Below are 20,961 nucleotides of genomic sequence, written 5' to 3'. Positions count from 1 at the left end.
TGGTCTCGCTGCTGGAGTCTCACCCTGACACAGAAAGTGTTGTTGTATTTTCTGAGGATTAAAGATGTTTTCGCCATTGCTGGGGTGGGGCCATTGAGTCCCCAGAGTTGTCTGATTTCCTCACCAGAGAAAAGTTTAATGCCACAAAGGTATTATAGACGAGTTATGCGCCTACCTAAGTTCATCTAGTACCACTCCACTCCCTCAAAGGGTCCCTTAAATGCTTTCCTGCTATTTCTCAAGTCCCTCAACTTCACAAGCCTACTTTGATGTTGGTATAGGCATGTGCTCTAGACCCAAGATTCCATTGAGATTCTCAAAATTTGGGAGAGGCCCTCAGAAATGAGTAAAATGTCTTTAATGGCAAGAGGGTGTCTTCTACAGCACAGTGTGACTTTGTGAGGGTGTCTCTAATGTCTAGGGTTCTCCTAGCATCTGGTTGGTGCCCTCATACCAAGAATATTTTTAGCTTAAATCTGAGAAAAGGCCACACCATGTGGCCCCAAAGTGATGAGTTGTTACAAATTACACAGAAGTTGTCACAGTATCATTGGCAGTAAGCCAGGTTTCCCCTACATGTCAGTCTCCTGTATGCCACTGTTCCATACAGTTAGATGCTAGAATCTGATCTGACTACTAGTCCTGATATCACCTTAATAATATGTACTATTTTGCGATACTTCACAAAATATTTAAACTTGAGAGCCATGCACTCACACCGCTATGCCACTTGAAGCCTAATTCACCAGAAAGTAAAGGGTCCTGAAGAGGTGAACCCCAAAGGAATATATAATCAGGATACACTAAATCACAAACATTTTCTCTGGTGCCTTTTTCTTCAGAAGACCATTGGCACACATCCTGAATTTTGAAACATTCTTGCCCAAACCTTCTCACCTCCTGTTAAGTGCAACACAATAGTAATTTTGCTGTGGATGGTGTGTCTTTCAAGTGAGGATAGCTTGCAGAAAACTACCTTTTTTTTAAAGCATTAAGAGAAACGCCCATTATGCCATTGCAGGTTTCAAAAGCACTTCATATTAGGCACCTAAGCTAAAAAGGTCATATGATCATGAGTCTACTAATTGAAAGCCTTAAATGTTGAAGTCCTAAAGCTTGTTCTGTTAAAGGCACGAAAACCAACAAGATGGTCCAAGATGGGAGCAGTTGTAAAGACAACAGGCAGTCAATAAGCAGCTGCATTTGGATGCCCTAACCCTCATTTTGGGGAGCTTGTTTAGTGCTATGTGAGCTTTGCTACCCCATCAGAATCAAAAAGCTTGTTGAATACATTTTACCCATTGCAAAAAAATAAAACAATTCATAGAGACCTGTGCTTAAACAAATCTCGTCACTTAAAAAAAGCTAGCAATACTAAAATTAGAGCACACCAGCATGAAAGGAAATGGGGGCAGTCCTATATCCTACACACTGGATACAAAAAGTGCAGATGTTCCTTTATAGGCCACCTATAAGCATAGGATTAAGGAGGCAAAAATGTAATATTTTTCAAAATGCATGTGTAGTCCTCTCCAGCACCCCAATCCATTCACTGTGCCATTTCACATCTTTGCAACTCATATAGCTCCCAGGGCAACCTTGTAGTCACACCAGCTAGGTGATGGTTTCTTATCCTTTCATAGAAAAAGATGCAAAAAATCCAGTTTTGGATCAAGACCTAGAGCTGATTTCATATGCAAACCCACTGCACACATTTAAGATTATTAGTAAGGGCCTTTTGAGGCTCAGAAGCTGCTTTTGTTAGTGAACAGCTCACTGCCTGCTGGGACGTTCTCTAAAACCTGCACCTCACTAATGGTTAAGACTTTGATAAATAAAAGCATTATCAGGAATGGGTATTCTGAGCAACTACCACCCTAGTTCATTATTGCCTTATTTAGGCAAAAATGGTGATGTTCTAGCACTGCTGCACTTTGTTGTGGACAAGATCACTTTAATTGATCTATTTCAAGCTGGGTTTAGGCCAGGTCCTAGTACTGATTTGGTACTGTGATGGATTACATTTGCAGACTAGTCAACAGTGGTACAGTGCCTTGATATTATTAGATCATTTAGCACTCTGACACCACCAAGCATGCCATTCTGATCAGGCGACTGTCTGAGGCAGGGTTCACGCGCACAGTCCTGAATGTATTGCAACCATATTTATCTACTGTCTTTTGGACTGGGGGCATGCCCCGTTTTGCCTTTTAGCCAGAGATATTAGATTTGGTGTGCTCAATTTTATCTTTGATCTTATTCGAACTCTACCTGAGGCTTCTTGTGACCCAATAGGGGTGGCGAGCCGGGGGAGAGGGGGGTTACACTGGGCATGTAGGTGCTAATGGACCTCATCCATGGGGGTTTGATGTTATTTGTCTCTGTCCCGGGGACCTTCATACTAAAGCTCTGCAAATTAGAACAAATACAACCCATTCAGCACTTGACTCAGTGGTAGTGATGGCGAGCAGTCACAGACTTATCTGAAAGAAACACGTTAGTTAGATTCCTCACCTTAGAATATCCCCAGGCGTCAGACTGGATCCGAAAGATTTTTCGTCAGCAATACCCCTTGCGCGTTGTCTGCGGCTCCACGTCCGTCGTCGGCGTCGTGCGCCGGAATGACGTCGTCGGAGTACTTAGACGCCGCCCTCGCGCGCTGACGTCAGTTCTTCTTTTTTCCGCACCAGTAAGCGCAGATACGGGAGAGCTACCCCTTTTAGTCTTTTTTGACTACGTTTTTTGATCCTTTTTGATCTTGTCTCGACCCCGGTGCCGGTAGGATGCCTGGTTTCAAAGCCTGTGCTGACTGCAACCGCTTGATGTCGGTTACGGATCATCACCGCCGGTGCCTTTACTGCTTGGGCCTCGACCACGACGCGGAGTCGTGCTCGGACTGCAAGGCCCTGACCTCGAAGGCTAGACGGGAGCGGTCCCGTAAGCTCCTCGAGCTTTGCCACTCGGCTCCGCGCCCCTCTCGATCCCGGTCCAGGAGAAGGTCCAAGATCGGTCGCGGAGCCGCAGCCGACGTCATCATCGCTCGTCTGGCTCCAAGTCTTCGGGTAAGTCCAAGCGATCTAAGAAGTCCAAGAGGCGACACCGCTCTTCGGACTCCCCTCGCCGGTCGCGCGATTCGGCCGAGGGTCAGGGTGGTTCCACCCCCGCGGCTCCAGCGGTGCCGCAGGCGCCGCGCAAGTCCCCATACCCGCCGGTCCCTGAAACTGACGCGACGCTGGCGGAAGTCAGTGCCTTCCTCTCGGCCATGAGGAGCCTGGCTCCGCCGCCGACGCCCGCTGGCGCGCCTTCGGGCCCCGCGGACCCGACTGGGCAACCTTGCATGCCGGCGGCTCCGGCCCCGGCGCCGTCGCCGGCTCCGGCCCCGACGCCGCAGGTTCCCGAGGGACTCGTCCCCGAGTCCCTGCCGACGCCGGTCGACCTCGTCACGCCTCCTCCGCCGGCGTCGACACCGGTACCACCTCCGATGCCGGCTCCGCCTGGCGTCGAGCCCCAGTTCAGCCCCGCTCCGGATCCGGCGCCGTTACGGCGTCGATGGACGCCGCTTACGGCGCCGTTAGAGACACATTATGTCTATCGTCCGGCTCCGATCCTTCCTCCTGTTTACCAGGAATCGGATGACGGGGACGTCTGGGAGGGGTCCGATGACCCTATGGCCGTTCAGGCTCAACTGTCACAGGACTGGGCAGACGAACTGGTGGAGGCCAGTAGTCTGGATACCTCACCAGACACTGGATTAATCTCTCCTCCGACTGTGGCTTCGGAGGAGGGTGCTGCTTTCTCTGTGGTGCTGCGCAAGGCGGCCGCAGCCCTTGGGCTCGAGCTGCCTGCCGTGGCTGTGAGGACTAACGTCCTCACTGAGGTGCTTCAGTCTGCAGCAAGCTCCACTGAGCCTCTGCTGCAATTCAATGAGGCCCTCATCGACGTTCTGCAGGGCACCTGGTCCAAGCCCTCCACAGTCCCTCCTGTGGACAGGAACGTCGCCAGGCGCCACCGTCCTGCTCCGGGCGACCCCAGTTTTCTGTCCCAACACCCCACCCCCGAGAGCCTGGTTATCCAGGCTTCTACCTCCCAATCCTCCTTCCCGACCGCTCCGCCGGACTGGGATTCCAAGAGACTGGAACAGTTTGGCAAAAAGCTGTTCTCCTCCCTTAGTTTGGGTCTGCGGTCCTTTGAACACCGTCTGTCTTTTGGACCGTTATTCCCACTCTCTGTGGGATACGGTGGAGGACGTGCTGCCCCTGTGCCCGGAGGAGGCTCAGACACGACTTACCCAGGCTCTGGCCGATGGGAGGGATGCAGCACGTCATGCAATCCGATGTGGGCTTGACCCTACGGACTCGCTGGGTAGGGCGATTTCTACCACGGTGGCGCTAAGACGTCATGCCTGGCTGCGGTCCACGTCCTTTTCGGGGGATGTCAAGAGCACTCTCATGGACATGCCCTTTGATGGCACTCACCTTTTTGGTGAGAAAGCGGACAGTGCGCTGAATCGCTTTAAGGACTCCCGGGCTACGGCCAAGTCCTTGGGCCTCTCGGCCCCGCGGTCGCAAACTTCCGCCTTTCGCCCCTTTCGTGGCCACGGAAGGGGTGCCTCCTCACGTACGCCTAGCCACCAGCCGCAGAACCAACCTGCGCGCGGTCGCGGTCGCGGACGTGGTTTCCGCCGAGGCGGTTCTGGAGGACGACGCGGTCAGCCCACATCCACCCCGGCAGCATCCGCCTCCAAGCCTTCCTAGTCCGAGCTTTCCGGCCCATTCCTCGCCAGTGGGCGGCAGAGTTCGCCATCACCTGCTCACATGGCGTACCATCACTTCTGACAGGTGGGTGCTGCAAATCGTCCGAAGGGGCTACTCCCTCCTCTTCGAGACGACCCCTCCAGCCATGCCACCGCAGCACCACCGTATCTCGGAGGATCATTTGAATCTTCTGCGAGAGGAAGTTTCGGCCCTCTTGGCCAAAGAGGCCGTCGAGCGCGTTCCGAGCCCAGAAGTAGGTCGTGGTTGTTATTCCCACTACTTTCTGGTTCCCAAGAAGGGCAAAGGGGGCCTACGCCCTATCTTGGACCTCCGGAACGTCAATGCCTTCCTCCGGAAGGAACGGTTCAAAATGTTGACGTTGGCTCAGGTTCTAGCTGCCCTCGACCCTGGAGACTGGATGGTAGCGTTGGACTTGCAGGACGCATATTTCCACATCCCCGTCCTGCCGGCCCACCGGCGTTACCTGCGGTTCACGGTGGGCCAGGAGCATTTTCAGTTCACCGTGCTCCCCTTCGGCCTCACCAGTGCCCCTCGGGTGTTCACGAAAGTGATGGCGGTGGTCGCAGCTCATCTGCGCAGATCAGGGGTTCCAGTCTTCCCCTATCTCGACGACTGGTTGTTGAAGGCGGGCTCGCCCCAGACAGTCGTCTCCCACCTCCAGACTACGGCGGATAACCTGCATTTGCTGGGATTTTCCATCAACGTGCCGAAGTCACATCTGAGTCCTTCTCAGAAGCTCCTCTTCATCGGAGCGGTTCTCGATTCGGCGCAGTTCCGGGTCCATCCACCGGAACAGCGGGTCCGGGATATTCAGGCCCTGATTCCCATCTTTCGGCCTCTATCCTGGGTTTCGGTCAGGCTAGTGTTGCGGCTTCTGGGGCTGATGGCCTCCTGCATCCTACTAGTGCATCACGCCAGGCGGCGCATGCGGGCTCTGCAGTGGGACCTGAAGTTTCAGTGGGCCCAGCATCACGGCAACCTGTCCGACCGTGTCTTGATCTCGGAGGGCACTGCACAGCAGTTGCATTGGTGGCTCACGGACCGCGATTGGGTCACGGGCAAGAGCCTCTCCCTTCCCCAACCGGAGCATGTCGTAGTAACGGATGCGTCCCTCCTGGGATGGGGTGGCCATATGGGAGAGGCGGAGATCAGAGGCCTCTGGTCTCCGGCGGAGTCTCGTCTCCACATCAACCTGTTGGAGTTGAGAGCGATCCGACTTGCACTGAAAGCCTTCCTTCCCTCTGTCAGGGGAAGTGTCGTGCAGGTGTTCACGGACAACACCACCGCCATGTGGTATTGCAACAAACAGGGCGGGGTGGGGTCGTGGGCCCTTTGTCAGGAGGCTCTGCACCTCTGGACGTGGCTGGAACACCAGGGCGTCACCCTAGTGGTTCAACATCTGGCGGACTCTCTGAACGCCAGAGCAGACGAACTCAGCCGCCGGTGCATGATGGATCACGAATGGCGTCTGAACTCCGAAGTGGCGCAAGGTCTCTTTCAGCAGTGGGGAGAGCCTTGGTTAGATCTATTCGCCACCGAAGAGAACGCGCAATGTCAGCAGTTCTGCGAGTTGGAATTTCCAAGGCGGCACTCGCTCGGCGACGCTTTTCGTCACGAGTGGAGTTGCGGTCTGTTGTACGCCTTTCTGCCTATACCACTTCTGCCCAGAGTGCTGAAGATCAGGCACGACCGGGCCCAAGTCATCTTGGTGGCCCCGGATTGAGCACGAAGATACTGGTATCCCGAGCTACTCAGTATGTTGACCGATCCTCCGATACGTCTTCCCCTTCGGGAGGATCTTCTGTCGCAGCAGCAGGGGACGGTCCTCCACCCGAATCTGTCCAGCCTCCACCTCCATGCGTGGAGATTGAGCGGCGGCAGTTGATGCCATTTGACTTGCCTCCTGAAGTCTGTGATATCATTCTGGCAGCCAGGCATCCCTCCACAAAGACGGTATACGCCTGCCGGTGGAACAAATTTGTGGCATGGTGCACAGCAAAGGCTGTGGATCCCCTTTCCGCCCCTCTTTCTGAGGTTCTCCTCTTTCTTCTTTCTTTGGCCCGGCAGGGCTCTGCCCTGGGCACCTTGAAAAGTTATCTTGCTGCCCTCTCTGCCTTCTTACGGCTTCCTGATCAGCCTTCTCTTTTCAAGTCCCCTGTGGTTCAACGCTTTCTTAAAGGCATTACTCATACGTTCCCTCCTGTTCCTTTCGTAATGCCTCAGTGGGACTTGAATCTTGTTCTCACATTTCTGATGTGCGCTCCCTTTGAGCCTCTACATAATTGTCCTCTTCGTCTTCTGACGCTTAAGACTGCTTTCCTGGTAGCCATCACCTCTGCTAGACGGGTGAGTGAGCTCCAGGCTCTATCGTCCAAGCCTCCTTTTCTCTCTGTTCATCCGGACAAGGTTGTCCTTCGGCCTCGTCCCTCCTTTCTTCCGAAAGTGGTGACTCCATTTCATCTTGGGCAGTCTGTCACCTTGCCCACCTTCTTTCCGCCTCCGCATCCTTCCAAAGAGGAAGAGAGGCTCCACCGTCTGGACCCAAAGCGTGCGCTCTCTTTTTATTTGGACCGCACCAAACAGTTCCGGGTGGACGACCAACTTTTCGTTGGATACGTGGGTGCTAAGAAGGGGAAAGCTGTGCACAAACGGACCATCTCCCGGTGGGTCGTTTTGTGCATCAAAATCTGTTACTCCTTGGCGAAAAAGGACCCTCCTGTTGGGCTGCGCGCCCATTCCTCTCGGGCTACAGCGGCTACTACTGCTTTGGGACGGGGAGTCCCTTTGCAGGACATCTGTCAGGCGGCTACGTGGGCTTCGCTACACACGTTTGCCAGGCATTATTGCCTAGACAGCCAAGTCCGGAGGGATGGCTTCTTTGGCCGTTCTGTCCTCCAGGACTTTCTGGTGTGATCTTGGTTCGCAGACCCACCACCGGGGATGGTATTGCTTGGGTATCTATTCTAAGGTGAGGAATCTAACTAACGTGTTTCTTTCAGATGAACAAGTTACTTACCTTCGGTAACGATGTATCTGTAAGAAACATTAGTTAGTTAGATTCCTCACCGACTCACCCATCCTCCCCGTTCTGCGAACTGACATCTAGGGTTAAGGATATCCCTTTCAGGGCCCTAGTATTTTTTGGCACCAGTGTCGGTATCTTGCATGGCTCTGCGTTCCTGGCGCGGAAGGCTATGTACAAGAACTGACGTCAGCACGCGAGGGCGGCGTCTAAGTACTCTGACGTCATTCGGCGCACGACGCCGACGACGGACGCGGAGCCGCAGACGATGCCTAGCGACGCGCAAGGGGTATTGCTGACGAAAAATCTTCCGGATCCAGTCTGACGCCTGGGGATATTCTAAGGTGAGGAATCTAACTAACTAATGTTTCTTACAGATACATCGTTACCGAAGGTAAGTAACTTGTTCTTCAGGGAGTTAGTGAGGGGACGTTCGAGCTCAGAGCTTAACATTCATTCGACAACATAATAAATAAATGTCCAGCCCAGAGCTTCTCTTTTAAGAATGAAAAGTTCTTTAATGCACAATAGAGCGAAATACTATACACTGTTATGATAAAATGAAAAGTTTGTAGCATGTGTTGCAGCACACACACATGCTCCGTGTACTCCTGCTGTCAAGCGTTGAGCACTAATGATTGCAAGTTGTTTTTCTGCGAAGTAATCTCCAGTCAAGAAGTATTTCATTACCCTCTCAGCCTACCCTGCACCAGGACAAAGGCTTCAAATCCCGCCATTGGGTTGGATGTTTTAGCTCGAGCTCCGGGACCATTAGCAGCTTCTCTACTCATTTCAGTGCAGATGTTGAGGAGCTTGATCTAATGATGTAAGAACTATATACCTCATTGACGACTGCATCAGTTTCTCTGTGAAGCAGGTTCCTTTCTAGGATTTAGGTTGTATTAATATTGACTGTAGAGGGAGGGTATTAGGGAGACAAATTCTCTTCCAGTGTTGCCCAAACTGTAACAATGAATACCCATGATACAATCACCTTTGGATCTGTAACCTCTGAGGATCTGTAACCTGTTAGTCCCCACAGCACAACGAGTCGGCCTGCAAGGCATTATTAAACAAAAGTATTTATTTATTTATTTATTTAGCGATTTGTAAAGCGCCTGGTGACCCGAAGGCATCCCCGCGCTATGTTGTTTGTGGAAACCAGAGGAGATAAGAGGAAAAAGGAGGGGACTTTATTTTGGGAATAGGAGCTGTAGGAAGGTGGATATCTGACTATGGTTACCCCCAACTTTTTGCCTAGTGTCTAGCTGGTTTTTCGACTTAGTTGGCCTGAGATCCTGCCATTCAGGGTCTCTGGCTGTCTGCTCTCTCTTTAAAATGGACTCCATGTACCCTAGGTACATAACCAATTGGTAAGGATCACCTTATTGGACCCTGTACAGTGTACCCTAGGTACCCAGGGCATAGGTGTACCCTAGGCCTCCCAGGGGCTGCAGCATGTATTATGCCACCCCTGGTCTGGCCTTCCAATCAGACACAACTGGCTGATCACTCAGCTGGGGCAAGGTTGTGTAATCACCCCTTGCTTAGATATAGTATGCCTATATCTACCCTTATATATAGACACATGTGTACCTATCAGTCACTCCTATGGCAGGCCTTAACAATCCTGGAGGCAGAGTGCTTGGTAACATGTGAGATGGTGCTCTAGCATGAGCTGAGCCTGTCTGCAGCTTTCGGAACCATGTCCTTATAGCTGTTCTATGATATAGCCTACCATATACTCTTAAAGTGCCTTATAATCTTAAACGGTTATGGTAATTATGGTTTGGCTTTATCAAAACATGTCGTGTAAGGTGTCTAACACTTTGGAATAATACCCCCATACCATTTCTGGGGATGAGGATATTATCCCTCCCTTCTAGAGGGAGAGACATGTTAAAATCCTACTTTGCTGTTTAACTCTAACCAAAGCCTCAGCATCACAAAATGGATGCTGCTGCCACAGACACAAGTCTGACCTCCTGCTGCTGGGAGTGATCCCAGCCAGGGAGGCCTGGACAATAGGTATCCTGCTTGGGGAGGTGCTAGCACCTCACCAGACAGCCTTAGGTGTATTGGGGCAGGGTGGGCTGAAAGGAATGAGACATGCCTGGGGCACACAAGGTGTTCCTTGCATAGTCCAGTTCAAACCGGCGCTGGGGCACTCCAGCCCCAGCTCTGGCGCGAAACTGGACAAAGGGAAGTGGGTGTAACCACCCCCTCCCAGGTCCCACCCATAAGGCGTGACCTAGCAGGTATCCCTTCCCCCCAGATTAGTATAAGAGTGGGAGTTGGGCCTCAAGACTTTAGATTATCCTGAACCTGCAACTTGAACAGAAACTCTGGACCTTCGACATTCGACGAAAGAAGAAGACTGAAGAATCTCCCTTGTAGCCAAGGAGTGGCTACCCTGTGCAAACAGTCACCATCAAGAGACTACCCTTTGCTTTGCGACCGTTCTACGAGGAACCGACTGCAGAGCCCGACCAGAGCCTTGACTGCCAGACTTCTCCGACCCTCATCCACATCTGCAGCAGAGCTGAGATCCGTGGAGGCGACGAGCGACGTGGGACCGGCTACCTGGGAAAAGTGGATTGTAACTTACAGCGCAGCTTCTGAGGTACCCTCGAAGTTGTGCACCGGGGATTGAGAAGCCCCAACCCCAAGCACCATCTGCACCGAAGATCAGCCCCCCAAACTGCACGAGTCCTGCGTGGGGCCCTTCAGCATTTTCCTGCTTGCCGCGTCTGTCCGGTTGCTTGCCCGCTGGCTAGTGGCCTCTGTGACGACGCACCCTGAAATCTTCTGCGCTGGTTTGGCTCCTCCAGACTGGCTCCCGCTTCTCTGCAAAGAAGAAGCACCCCAGACCTTCCTGGTCTGCACCAGAAGCAAGTCCTTTGTTCTTCGTGGGTTCCGCTTGCCAAGGCTTGGTGAGTCCTAGTCCAACTTCGACGCCGCCGACAGCAAGAGCCTTCGTGGGACAGCTCGCCTCCTGGTCCTGGTCGTCCTCGACGCTTCCTGGTCCTCCTGGCTGCAGCGACAAGCTTCACCTTCACCTGCAACTCTTCACGACATCGCCTGGTTCCTTCCTGGTTCCACGTGGTCACTGGCTAGTGACCTTGACTCTGTCCCCTCTGCTTGCAGGTTTCTTCTCTTCTTGATCCCAGCCTTGGGATCCACCGGACACTCTCCCCTGACTGCCTGTCAGCATCTTTCTTCAGGCATCCATAGGAGTCGACGACGAAAACGACGCATCTTCACCCCTATGCACCCGCAGCCTGTGGGCTAGGTAACTTGGGTACTCCGGTGCTCATCAGGATAGTGACTATCCTAGTGTCTAGTTTTCAAGTCTCAACTTCCTAGCTACTCCGGAAGTGTCCTAAATCTATCTATTTCTAAACTGTCATATTGCTATTGACTTTTACGCATTACGCGTGAGTGTTTCCACTCTGCACACGAATCCCGTGGGCCTCCCGCTTCCTAACTACCGCTAGTGTAGTGTAGCCCCAGCGATTCCCTAGGCCTAGGCCTAGGCCTATTCTATTTCCGTGACAGTGGTTCTTATACCACTTACTTAGTATATGGTTTGCGTGGCCCCTAGGGCCTAACTGTATTACTTACCTGTGTGACTTACTGTATGCATTAATAAGACTGTGTTGTACTTACCTCTAATCTCATAAAGAGTGCTGAGGGGTTGCTTAGAATAAATACACTTTATTTTATATATATATCTGTTGTGGTGTCCTTTCATTTGGTATTCAAGGGATTATATATGGTATCACAGCTGGCTTCACATGCCATTCAGAGTTTAGCCTAAGACTGCTCTTGTCCATGCTACCACTAGGATAGCTGGTCTATAAGGTTGACTTTACAACCAATCACCATAAGGGTATTTGGACTGATATAAGGTGTACACTATAACTAGTGACATCATACATCAGGCCAACTTCTCACAGGAGCGTTTTCAGTTTTTTCCTGAAAATCCGATAGCTGGGTTCCAGCCTCAGGGTGCGAGGGAGTGAGTTCCACCCGGCGGATGCCTTCACGGAGAAGCGCCGGCCACCGGTACGTGTCTTCCTGTATCTGGGAATATTGGCCAGATGCTCATTCTCCGAGCGAAGGGACCTAGGGGCCTTGTAGGGAGTGACCAGGTCACTCAGGATAGCAGGGCCGCAACCATTCAGCAGTTTATGTGCAGTACACAGGGCCTTAAATTCGACCCTTTGACGAACTGGGAGCCAGTGTAAGGCCTTAATTGCTGGTTTGGCTGATACTCTGGAGGGGAGGTTCATCAGTAGTCGGGCGGCTGCATTCTGTGTGCGTTGGAGTTTAGCCATGGTAGCCTCTGGAGCTCCCAGGTATACCATGTTGCTGTAGTCCAACCGCGCAAGGATCAGACCTTGGACTAGGAGTTAACTAGATAGGGGCGGAAGTAGTGGGAAGATCCTGCGAATGGTGCGCAAAAGACCGAAGCAGGTACCTGCTGTTTTGGATGCTTGGGTTTTCATCGATAGCTCGGGGTCTAGCCAGACTCCTAAGGTCTTAATTTCTTGTTTCGGGGTGGGGATTTCCCCGAACACTACTGGCCATACCGATGGGGGGATGGTAGCCCATTGCTTACCCATGAGCATGACTTCGGTCTTTGACCCGTTTAATTTAAGCGATGACTCGCACATCCAGTTGTGAATTTCCGTGAGGCAGTTTGACAGATTATCCGGGTGGTTGTCCAGTTGGGAGAGTGAGACGACCAACTGCGTGTCGTCCGCGTAGCTCACTATTTTAATCCCGAAGGGAGTAACCACATCTTCGAGAGGGGCCATATAAGCATTAAACAGCGTAGGGCTTAGTGACGACCCCTGGGGGACTCCGCTCGTAAGGGGGAGGGTGGTAGAGTGGTAATTGCCATCCCATACCTGGAACGAGCGCCCTGAGAGGAAGGACTCTATCCACCTGAGCGCCGCACCTGCGAGCCCTGCCACAGCCAGCCGATGGAGTAGGACACGATGGTTGACTGTGTCGAAGGCTGCACTAAGATCCAGGAGGATCACTGCCACTGACCCTCCTGAATTCAAAATGCGCCTTGCCTCCTCGATGACGGCGAGAAGGGCGGTGTCTGTGCCATGGCCCGGGCGAAACCCAGTTTGGGACTGCCGTAAGATGTTATTTACTTCTAAAAACTGTGACAATTGCCCATTGACCAATTTCTCGGCCATTTTGCTTATGCAAGGGAGGAGTGAAATTGGCCGGTAGTTCGCCATGTCGTCTGGGTCCAGCTGGGTTTTTTTTAGGAGTGCCTTAACTACTGCACTCTTCCAGCTGGGAGGGACCGAGCCTTGGGCGAGCGAGATGTTTATAAGCTCCGTGATCGTGGGCACGATGACAGGGGCTACAGTTTTAAGAAATCTGATGGGTGCGGGATCCAAAGGGGAACCGCTTTTCATTTTAGCCATGGTTGTATCTACCTCGTTCCATGTTACTGCCCTAAACGCAGACAGCTGAGGACACAAGCTGCTTCCTGTCTGAATGGTGGATGCCTCATTGTCCATGTGGTTCGATAGGCAGGGAGGGGGAAGGGAAACTAGAATGCGGGCGATTTTATCGTTGAAGTAGGTAGCCAGTTCGTTACTTCGGTCTGACGGGGGTGTGTTGGAGGAAGGTGGAGCTGGTATTTTCAATAGCTCTTTTACAATAAGGAAGGATTCCCTTGCTGAGTTGGTGGAGTTTTTTATCCTCATGTCGTAATGGGAGGCTTTGGTGAGCTTCAGGGTTGATTTGTATATTCTCACCGCCTTCTGATAGGTTTCCTTGCTGGCGTACTGCCAGTCTTTCCTCCATAGCCGCTCTGCTTTCTTGCAGTTTTTGCGGAGAGTCTGGAGTTCCGGGGTATACCATGGGGCAGATCCTAGTTTCCCGTTTTTATCCTCACGGGTTTTTATAGGGAGGATGGAGTCTAATGATGTGACGATCCACTCCCTGAATTTACTGTCTGCGATAGCCGGGTCTTCCGAGGAGGTAGGGGTAGTTGATTTCAGGGTTCTGGCCCAGTCTTCTGTGGAGAGTCTGGACCATGCCCTGTCCCTGGTATAGGTGGTAGGTTTGTGGGGTTTCTTAAAGGCTCCTGGAATGCGGAGAGGGACCAGGAAGTGGTCCGTCCATGGGAGGGGGAGGGACTCTTTGGCTTGCATGGTAGGGATGTTTGTGAACACCGGGTCGAGCAAGTGACCTTTGGTGTGTGTAGCTCCGGAGTTTAAGAGGTAGAGACCGTAAGCCGCTAATTCTGCAATCAAGTCGGCTGCCCCTGTGTCTAGAGGGTCGTCGAAGTGAATGTTCAGGTCTCCTAGTATCGAGAAGTTGGTAGTGGAGTGGGCCTGAGATGCTATAACATCCAGGAAAGCGCTGGAAAAAGGACCCGAATGGCCCGGGGGGCGATAAACTAGGATGCCTGATAGCGAGTTAGTCGGAGCTAACTGGATGGTAAAGTGAAGGCTTTCGGAATCAAGGATATGCGCATCAATGGTTCTACAGGAGAGATGGTCCCGGTGGATGATGGCCAAGCCACCTCCTCTACCAGATGGACGAGGTTGGGACTGAATAAGAAAGCCCGGGGGAATGGCTAGGACAACGTCTGAGTCCGAGTGATCGGAGAGCCACGTTTCCGTCAGGAACAGAATGTCGATCTCGTGGTCTTCTATGAGATGATTAATTAACAATGCGTGCTTAGGGAGTGAGCGACAATTCAAGGTGGCCAGTTGAAGAACTGAGGGCATGGCGGGTCGGCTGGAAAGTTTGAGCTGCGCTGGGCGGCAGAGAGTGCATCTGGTGAATGGTCCTTCGAGATCATGAACATAGTTACCTGAGGTATCAATAGTGGGTCTGAGACTAAGAAGGTCCCGGCATGAATAGCTTACCTTAGAGGCAGCTTGGTCTGACAGGGGTTCTGGCCCTGGGCCCGGCCGTGCGCGGACGGGCGCAGACGGGCTTGCCCTAGGCGCGCCTTCGGCGCGCAAACGGCACTCCCGCTGCGCTGGTATGGCCGACACATTTGACGCCGAGGTGGGTGGGTGCGGCCTCGTGGTGGGCGTGGCTACGCCTTCGAGCCGCGATGGCGGTTTGGGTGTTTTCCCTGTGTCAGCGCTAGGATCCGCTGTATCAGGGGAAGTCAGGAGTGCTGCTCGGCGCGTTAGGCAAGCGCTGCTGAGTTCAGGTGAGAGCGGGTTTGTTTTTTTAAAAACAGTGAAAGTGTGATAACAAAGTTTTAAAATGAACAGAGCAAAATACAATCCTCCGGCTTTCCGCCTCAGAGGTCCGACAATCTAGTATCGCAAAGAACGCTTCTGGGCTAATCATAAAATGCAGTGTTGAATCCCATCTGACATAATGGACCTTTTGGCGCCAAAGAAATTGGGGGTACCGGAGTATGAGGGTGACAGTCCTTCGGTATCCCACTGGTTTAGGGAGAGGGAAGCCCCTAGGTCCTGTCCTTGGATGTATCAGAGGTCGAAGAAGAGCAAATCCTATTGCAACAGAGCACAGGACCCCAAAACAAAATCACGACCAGTGTCACTATTCCTTCACACTCACTCCAAGATCAACTGCCATGAAGTTCGACAGTAAAAAGAAGTATCACACTGAGGTTGAGCACCACTCTCGAGGCGGGCATCAAACCCCTACACAAGTCATAAGAGGTACCGACCTTTGGGTTTCATTCCTGGCTTAGAGACTCCCTTGACCCCGATTGATGCCTTAACACCAAAGAAAGCCTTAAACAAAGGACTCTGAGACTCTGAACCAACTAACACCAGTCCGGCCCCAAATCTTTGACAAGCCACACTTGGATTCGACATCTGTTCCTAAGCAGCCTACAAAACCAACCCCAAGGCTAGGTCCACAAAAGATCTTGCCCCAAGATCAGAATCCAGTGATCCCTAAAACCAACACCCAGGCTTATTCCGAAAAATGTCCTGACTCCGAGATCAGTGTCTAGTGAACCCCCTGCTGTATTGTGCTCTCAACGGTGCATGATGTTGGGCAGCATAAAATATTCAAAACCCTCCTCCACAGGGACGATTCCCTCTCATTCAACTCCTTAGGAGGACACTCAGACACCAGAGCCAACTCATGGGAGAAAGAGTAGGCTCATCTTTGAGGCACAATTATCAGAGGATTTTTAATTCTATAGGATCCCAAAGAAGTGTAGGGACCATTTCACTATCCCTCCACCCCGATTCCCTCTTCTCATTCCCCAGCCTCCGCCATGACAAAAAAAACTACCACCTCCACTGAAATCACACAGACTCCCTGGAGAATCTATGATCTGCAGGACCTGCATCTAGAGCCTCAGCCAGCCAGGGATGGGTATGACTGGTGAGGGTTTCTATGTTGACTCACCGAACAATTCTGATCTAGATCCCTTTACACTTGAAGCCTTCCCCATCCCCCAGATGGCAGCACAGCATACCATGCTGTAGTCCAAAGTGTGACAGATAATGACAATGCAAAACTTCATATTGTCGAGGATGAAGATGACTAACTGGTGAAGACGCTTTCCAAGACCAAGAGGTCTCTTCATTACCTAAAGATGAACCAAGTTCAGTGCTGAAAATTTCAGGGACCCCATCAAGTTTTGAGTCTTCACCCAGAGGGTCAAAAAGAAATATAAGCATTACCACCCTTCAGGACGTCATTCCACTGGTCTGCACTGTAGACTATATGGGAACCCTTGACCTCCAGCTATCAAAAGGGCAATAATATATTACATTAACAGGACGAAATCCATCTACCAAACTAATGTCGCTTTTGCAACATCTCTTAGGAAGTCCCATTTCTAAAGGTGGTGCAGCCAGGTGTAGCATCAAGTGTATTCATACATGTCATACTAAAGCTAAGTGTACAATCCTTGCAGTGCCTAGAGCTCTTTCTGCTCTAAAGAAAAAAGCTACTATGACCTTTTTGTGTAGCAATCAAGAAGCAGACATCAGTAAAGCTGCTCCATAGTCAACACTACACACATTCCATAAGTATTGCTATGTGCATATTTAAGCCCATCCGGAGGTTTTATTTGGCTTAACTGTCCTAAGAACCTTGTTTCAAACATATTAAGTACCTGATTGCTAGCCAGTACTTATACTAGGCACGTTATATAATCTACGCCAGTGGTTCCCAAACTTTTGACTCCTGAGGACCCCACTGAGTCACCACTGGAAGTCGCATGATTTAAATTTCAAACGTTGAATGTGTGCACACAAAACAAATACTCGAATTACTAAGGACTTTAGGAGCATATTTACAAACCCCTACCACCATGGAAACATCACTTTTTGCAACGTTCTTACAAGGCAGCGGTAAGCCACTTAACATGGCTTAACGCTGCCTTGTAAATAAGGCCCGCTTTCGCGCAATGCTTAGCGTGAAAGGGGTGGGTTGTGGGTTTTGCAGTGGGTGTTCCACCGCAAAACCCATTGATTTTGATGCTGCCCCCTATTCACAGGGGCAGCGTAAATAGAAGGCAGCGACAAAATTAACACCAGGGAAAACCAGATCTTAACTTGGCGAAACGAGGAGGAATGCTTTATCTCTCCTCATGTTTGCTTTTTCCATGTGTGCTGCCTTGTGCAGCACACATGGAAAAACCAAAACGCCTCGCATTATTTATGTTCAGCAAGGTGACCCTTCCGGCACATAAACAATAATTTAAAAAAATGGCATTTTGTAACTTCCATGTGTGCTGCATTAAGCAGCACACATACAAGTGACAAAACCTAATTTCAAGATTGTTTATGTGCAGGAAGGGGGGACCTTCCTTTACATAAACAATCTTCCCCTTCTCGCAGACACCCTTGCACTGTGTTGCAAGGGTGCCTGCATTGGCGCTACACTGCTAAGTATAGCACCAGCACAGGGCGAAATGTAGGGCTGCACTATATTCTTGTAAATATGGTGCAGCCCTGTGTTTCTGAAGTGGCGGCGCGTGTCGTTAAGCCACAGAGGCTAACGACACGCTCCACCACTTCTTTTGTAAATATCCCCCTTAGTATTTTATATTGAAAGAATTTGCAAAAAACTACTATTTTAATGGGAAGGTTGGTGCTGCATCTCTGTGACTAACTTTTAAATGGTTGGTTTTATTTCGCAGTACGAGGCTCCTACTCCTGCCAGGGCCAGACTGGGATCCCAAAGCAGCCCTGGCAAATGTTTTCAGACCAGTCCCCATACGGTGCACACCAAGTGCATTGAGTGTGCCTGACCACTACAAAGGGGGCTTTGGGAGGCTCTACCCCCAAAGAAATTTAGGAAACAATGGTGCAGTCTACAACACGTTTATCACTTTACATCACACACATATAGAGACAATTAATCATAAGTGTAACTCAGTGTATAGAAAATGTTACATAAGGCAAAGGGGACTACAAGGTGAGGATTCACATGTCATTTATACTGGTAGGCATTTTTAAAGAGTGCTTGGTCTGGAGAAGCACAAAAAACTTGGGATTCAGAACATAAGACATTGGTTAGCATTGACTTTAACAATAAAAATGTATTTCCACCCTGGTAAACCTTTTTAGCAGCATCGGGATAATGAAAGACAGGGTAAAAACATAAATTACTAACTTGTACCATGCAGTTTGCAAGCAGCTCTTTGATGACAGTTTATAGGTCACTGTACTAGATTATGGTTGTCACTTATGTTCTGCACAGTAACAAAATAATCTTTGTGACAAAAGCATTAACCCACTCACCTATGCACATAAAATACTGTATTTAAAATGCATGATACACATTATTTGCAATAGGCATATTAACCCTCTGTGCTACATTAGATAACTCAAAACTGCCACAGGTCAAAACTCATCTCTCTCCAGCAGGTACATTAATCACTGGTGTTATCTTGACACTTTTATTGTTGCTGGAAAACTGCTAATTATACAAGTGCAGTGCTTTTTAAACTGCTGCCTGCGGACCCCCTGGGAAAGTGTCAGGGACCCCTAGGGGTCCCCTGACCACAGTTTGGGAAACACTGATCTACGCAAAGCATTTGAATCTACAGCAGGCACTGCGAACCACAAGCACATGGTTACATATTAATTAACATTTTCCTTGGCATCCCTAGACGCTATGAGGCAGTGCTGCACCTCTGCCTGCTACCTTACCTTCCCACACCCTACTCTGTGATCCAGGCTCAGTACCTCCCCATCAGGTTGTATGTGGCCCCCCTTCTTTGGGGTAATTAGTGTAATTACGGCTCAGGTGCAGTTATCACTCATTAAATGATTGCTCTGTCTTCACTGCTCAGTCTCAAATTTTAGATTTACCATGCATGATGGATCAATCCTTGTTCAGTTGGTGTAGCTGCCTGGCTCTCTTTCTGCTGTACGTTCACGCTATGTCTTCTGGGAGGGGGCGTGCCAGATGTCATCTTCGTTTATTCACCCTACTGCTTACACTGGACCCACACTCAGGCAGTGCACTTGGTAGGCACAGAATAAACAGTTTTGAGTCGCCATTGTCCCTATCAGACCTCCGATGGATGTTGCCGTAGTTGCAAGAGCTGTAAGATGCATCCATATGCAGCCTGAATACTCTGGGCAGATGTGGCCATGAACAGACTGGTTACTTCTGGGGAGATGCAGCCATGCTGTAATGCTTATAATTTTTCACAATGGGACACACCTAAACCCTGCACTCCTGAGAGGAAGCAAATGCACTGCTGCACCTTCAAATAAAACGCGTAAAACAGCACTCCCAAACGGCGAGGCAATAAAATAAGACCCAGCACTCTCTTAAAGCGAGGCAAGAAAACAAATTCAAGTGTATGGGAAGGCAGAATATATATCGTTAATGCAGACTCCCAAATATCAAGTAACTCAAGCACAAAACCAGAATAACATGTAACATATATACATGTAGCAAAGAGCAAAGCAACTTAAAAATTATATAAACAAAGTAAGTAACACTTCACCGATCGATCTTGCAACATTCTTGCCATATCAAGCTTTAGGAGCCCTTCAACAGCCCAGGAAGGAGTTCGATCAGGACTCAAATCCAGATTATTTTGTGGCAGTACGTCTACTCCACAAATGAGCTCCCAGCTGCCCGCAAAGACTCCCTGCTTTTAATACCTTTTATTCAACATGAGGCGATGGCTCTAGAAACCTCGCCCCTTTTCTTCTTATGCGAAAAACCGAGCTGACCGTACTGGCCTGTGTCAAGGTCAAGACAGAAGCTGGCCAGGCCTCTGTATTTTGACTCTGAGACAGAGCTGTACATTCCACTCATTCCGCTGGCAACAACAATCCCTGCCCAGAAAAGTACCAAGCATGCATCCCACACAACGTGTCCTAGTTGATTCTGATCGGTGAGGAGCGAAAACAATGGAAGAGCGAAAACATCCCCTCCCCCACTTTGCAGCTGCGTGCAAGCACAGAAAATTGAGTCTATTACACAAGATGGAATCGTCACAGAAAATAGAGTCAATTATGCCAAATGGAGCCTATGGACAATATATCATTCTTACTATTACATTCCACCCTTTGATGATTGGCTTTCATAACATATCGGTCTGAGATCAACTGCTTTAGGTCGAAGCATAGATAAGCGATTAGGCACACCCTGGATACAACAACATAATGATATTGAGATACATATTGCTAATATTATCCCGCCTAGAACAGAGCGAATTTTACCAAAATCTGGCAACCACCTAAACGACCGATCCCACCATCCTTTTTCTACATCCTGCTTGACATTTATAGCTAACTTGTGTAAAGCTTCAATGTGGGGCTGAATTGACTTCGAATGATCTGAAAGATTAAAGCAACACATTCCATCAAAATCTGAACATCCGTGATCATGTTTCAACAGTAAATAATCGTTTGCGGCTCTGTGGCATAGCTTTTCTTGCCCCCCGCACATCTAATAATAGTTCTGCTACAGCAACCGATGTATGATTAATATTTTTCACCATCAAACATGCTAATTCACTTACAGCCCTAGAATTATAAATGGTTAGGCCTGGAATTCCAACTCTTGAAGCAGCTAAACTAATATATTCAGACTTGTATAGTAAATGAATTTCAGAATCACAATGTTCACTGAGTTGAACAGCTTTTCTCGGATTCCAGACATGTGATGATGGATTTAATGGCAACATCATGAGCCCTAATC

General features: G+C 50.0%; 1 protein-coding gene across 2 annotated transcripts in view; it reads left to right on the top strand.

Moving 5' to 3' along the window:
* The window catches only part of RNF213 (ring finger protein 213), a 2,329,248-nt gene that overhangs the window by 572,456 nt on the left and 1,735,831 nt on the right, over window positions 1-20,961 (top strand). The window lies entirely within an intron of this gene.

Source organism: Triturus cristatus, chromosome 7, assembly GCF_964204655.1.
Source record: "Triturus cristatus chromosome 7, aTriCri1.1, whole genome shotgun sequence".
Lineage (NCBI taxonomy): Eukaryota > Metazoa > Chordata > Amphibia > Caudata > Salamandridae > Triturus > Triturus cristatus.
This window is presented reverse-complemented; position numbering and strand designations above follow the sequence as displayed.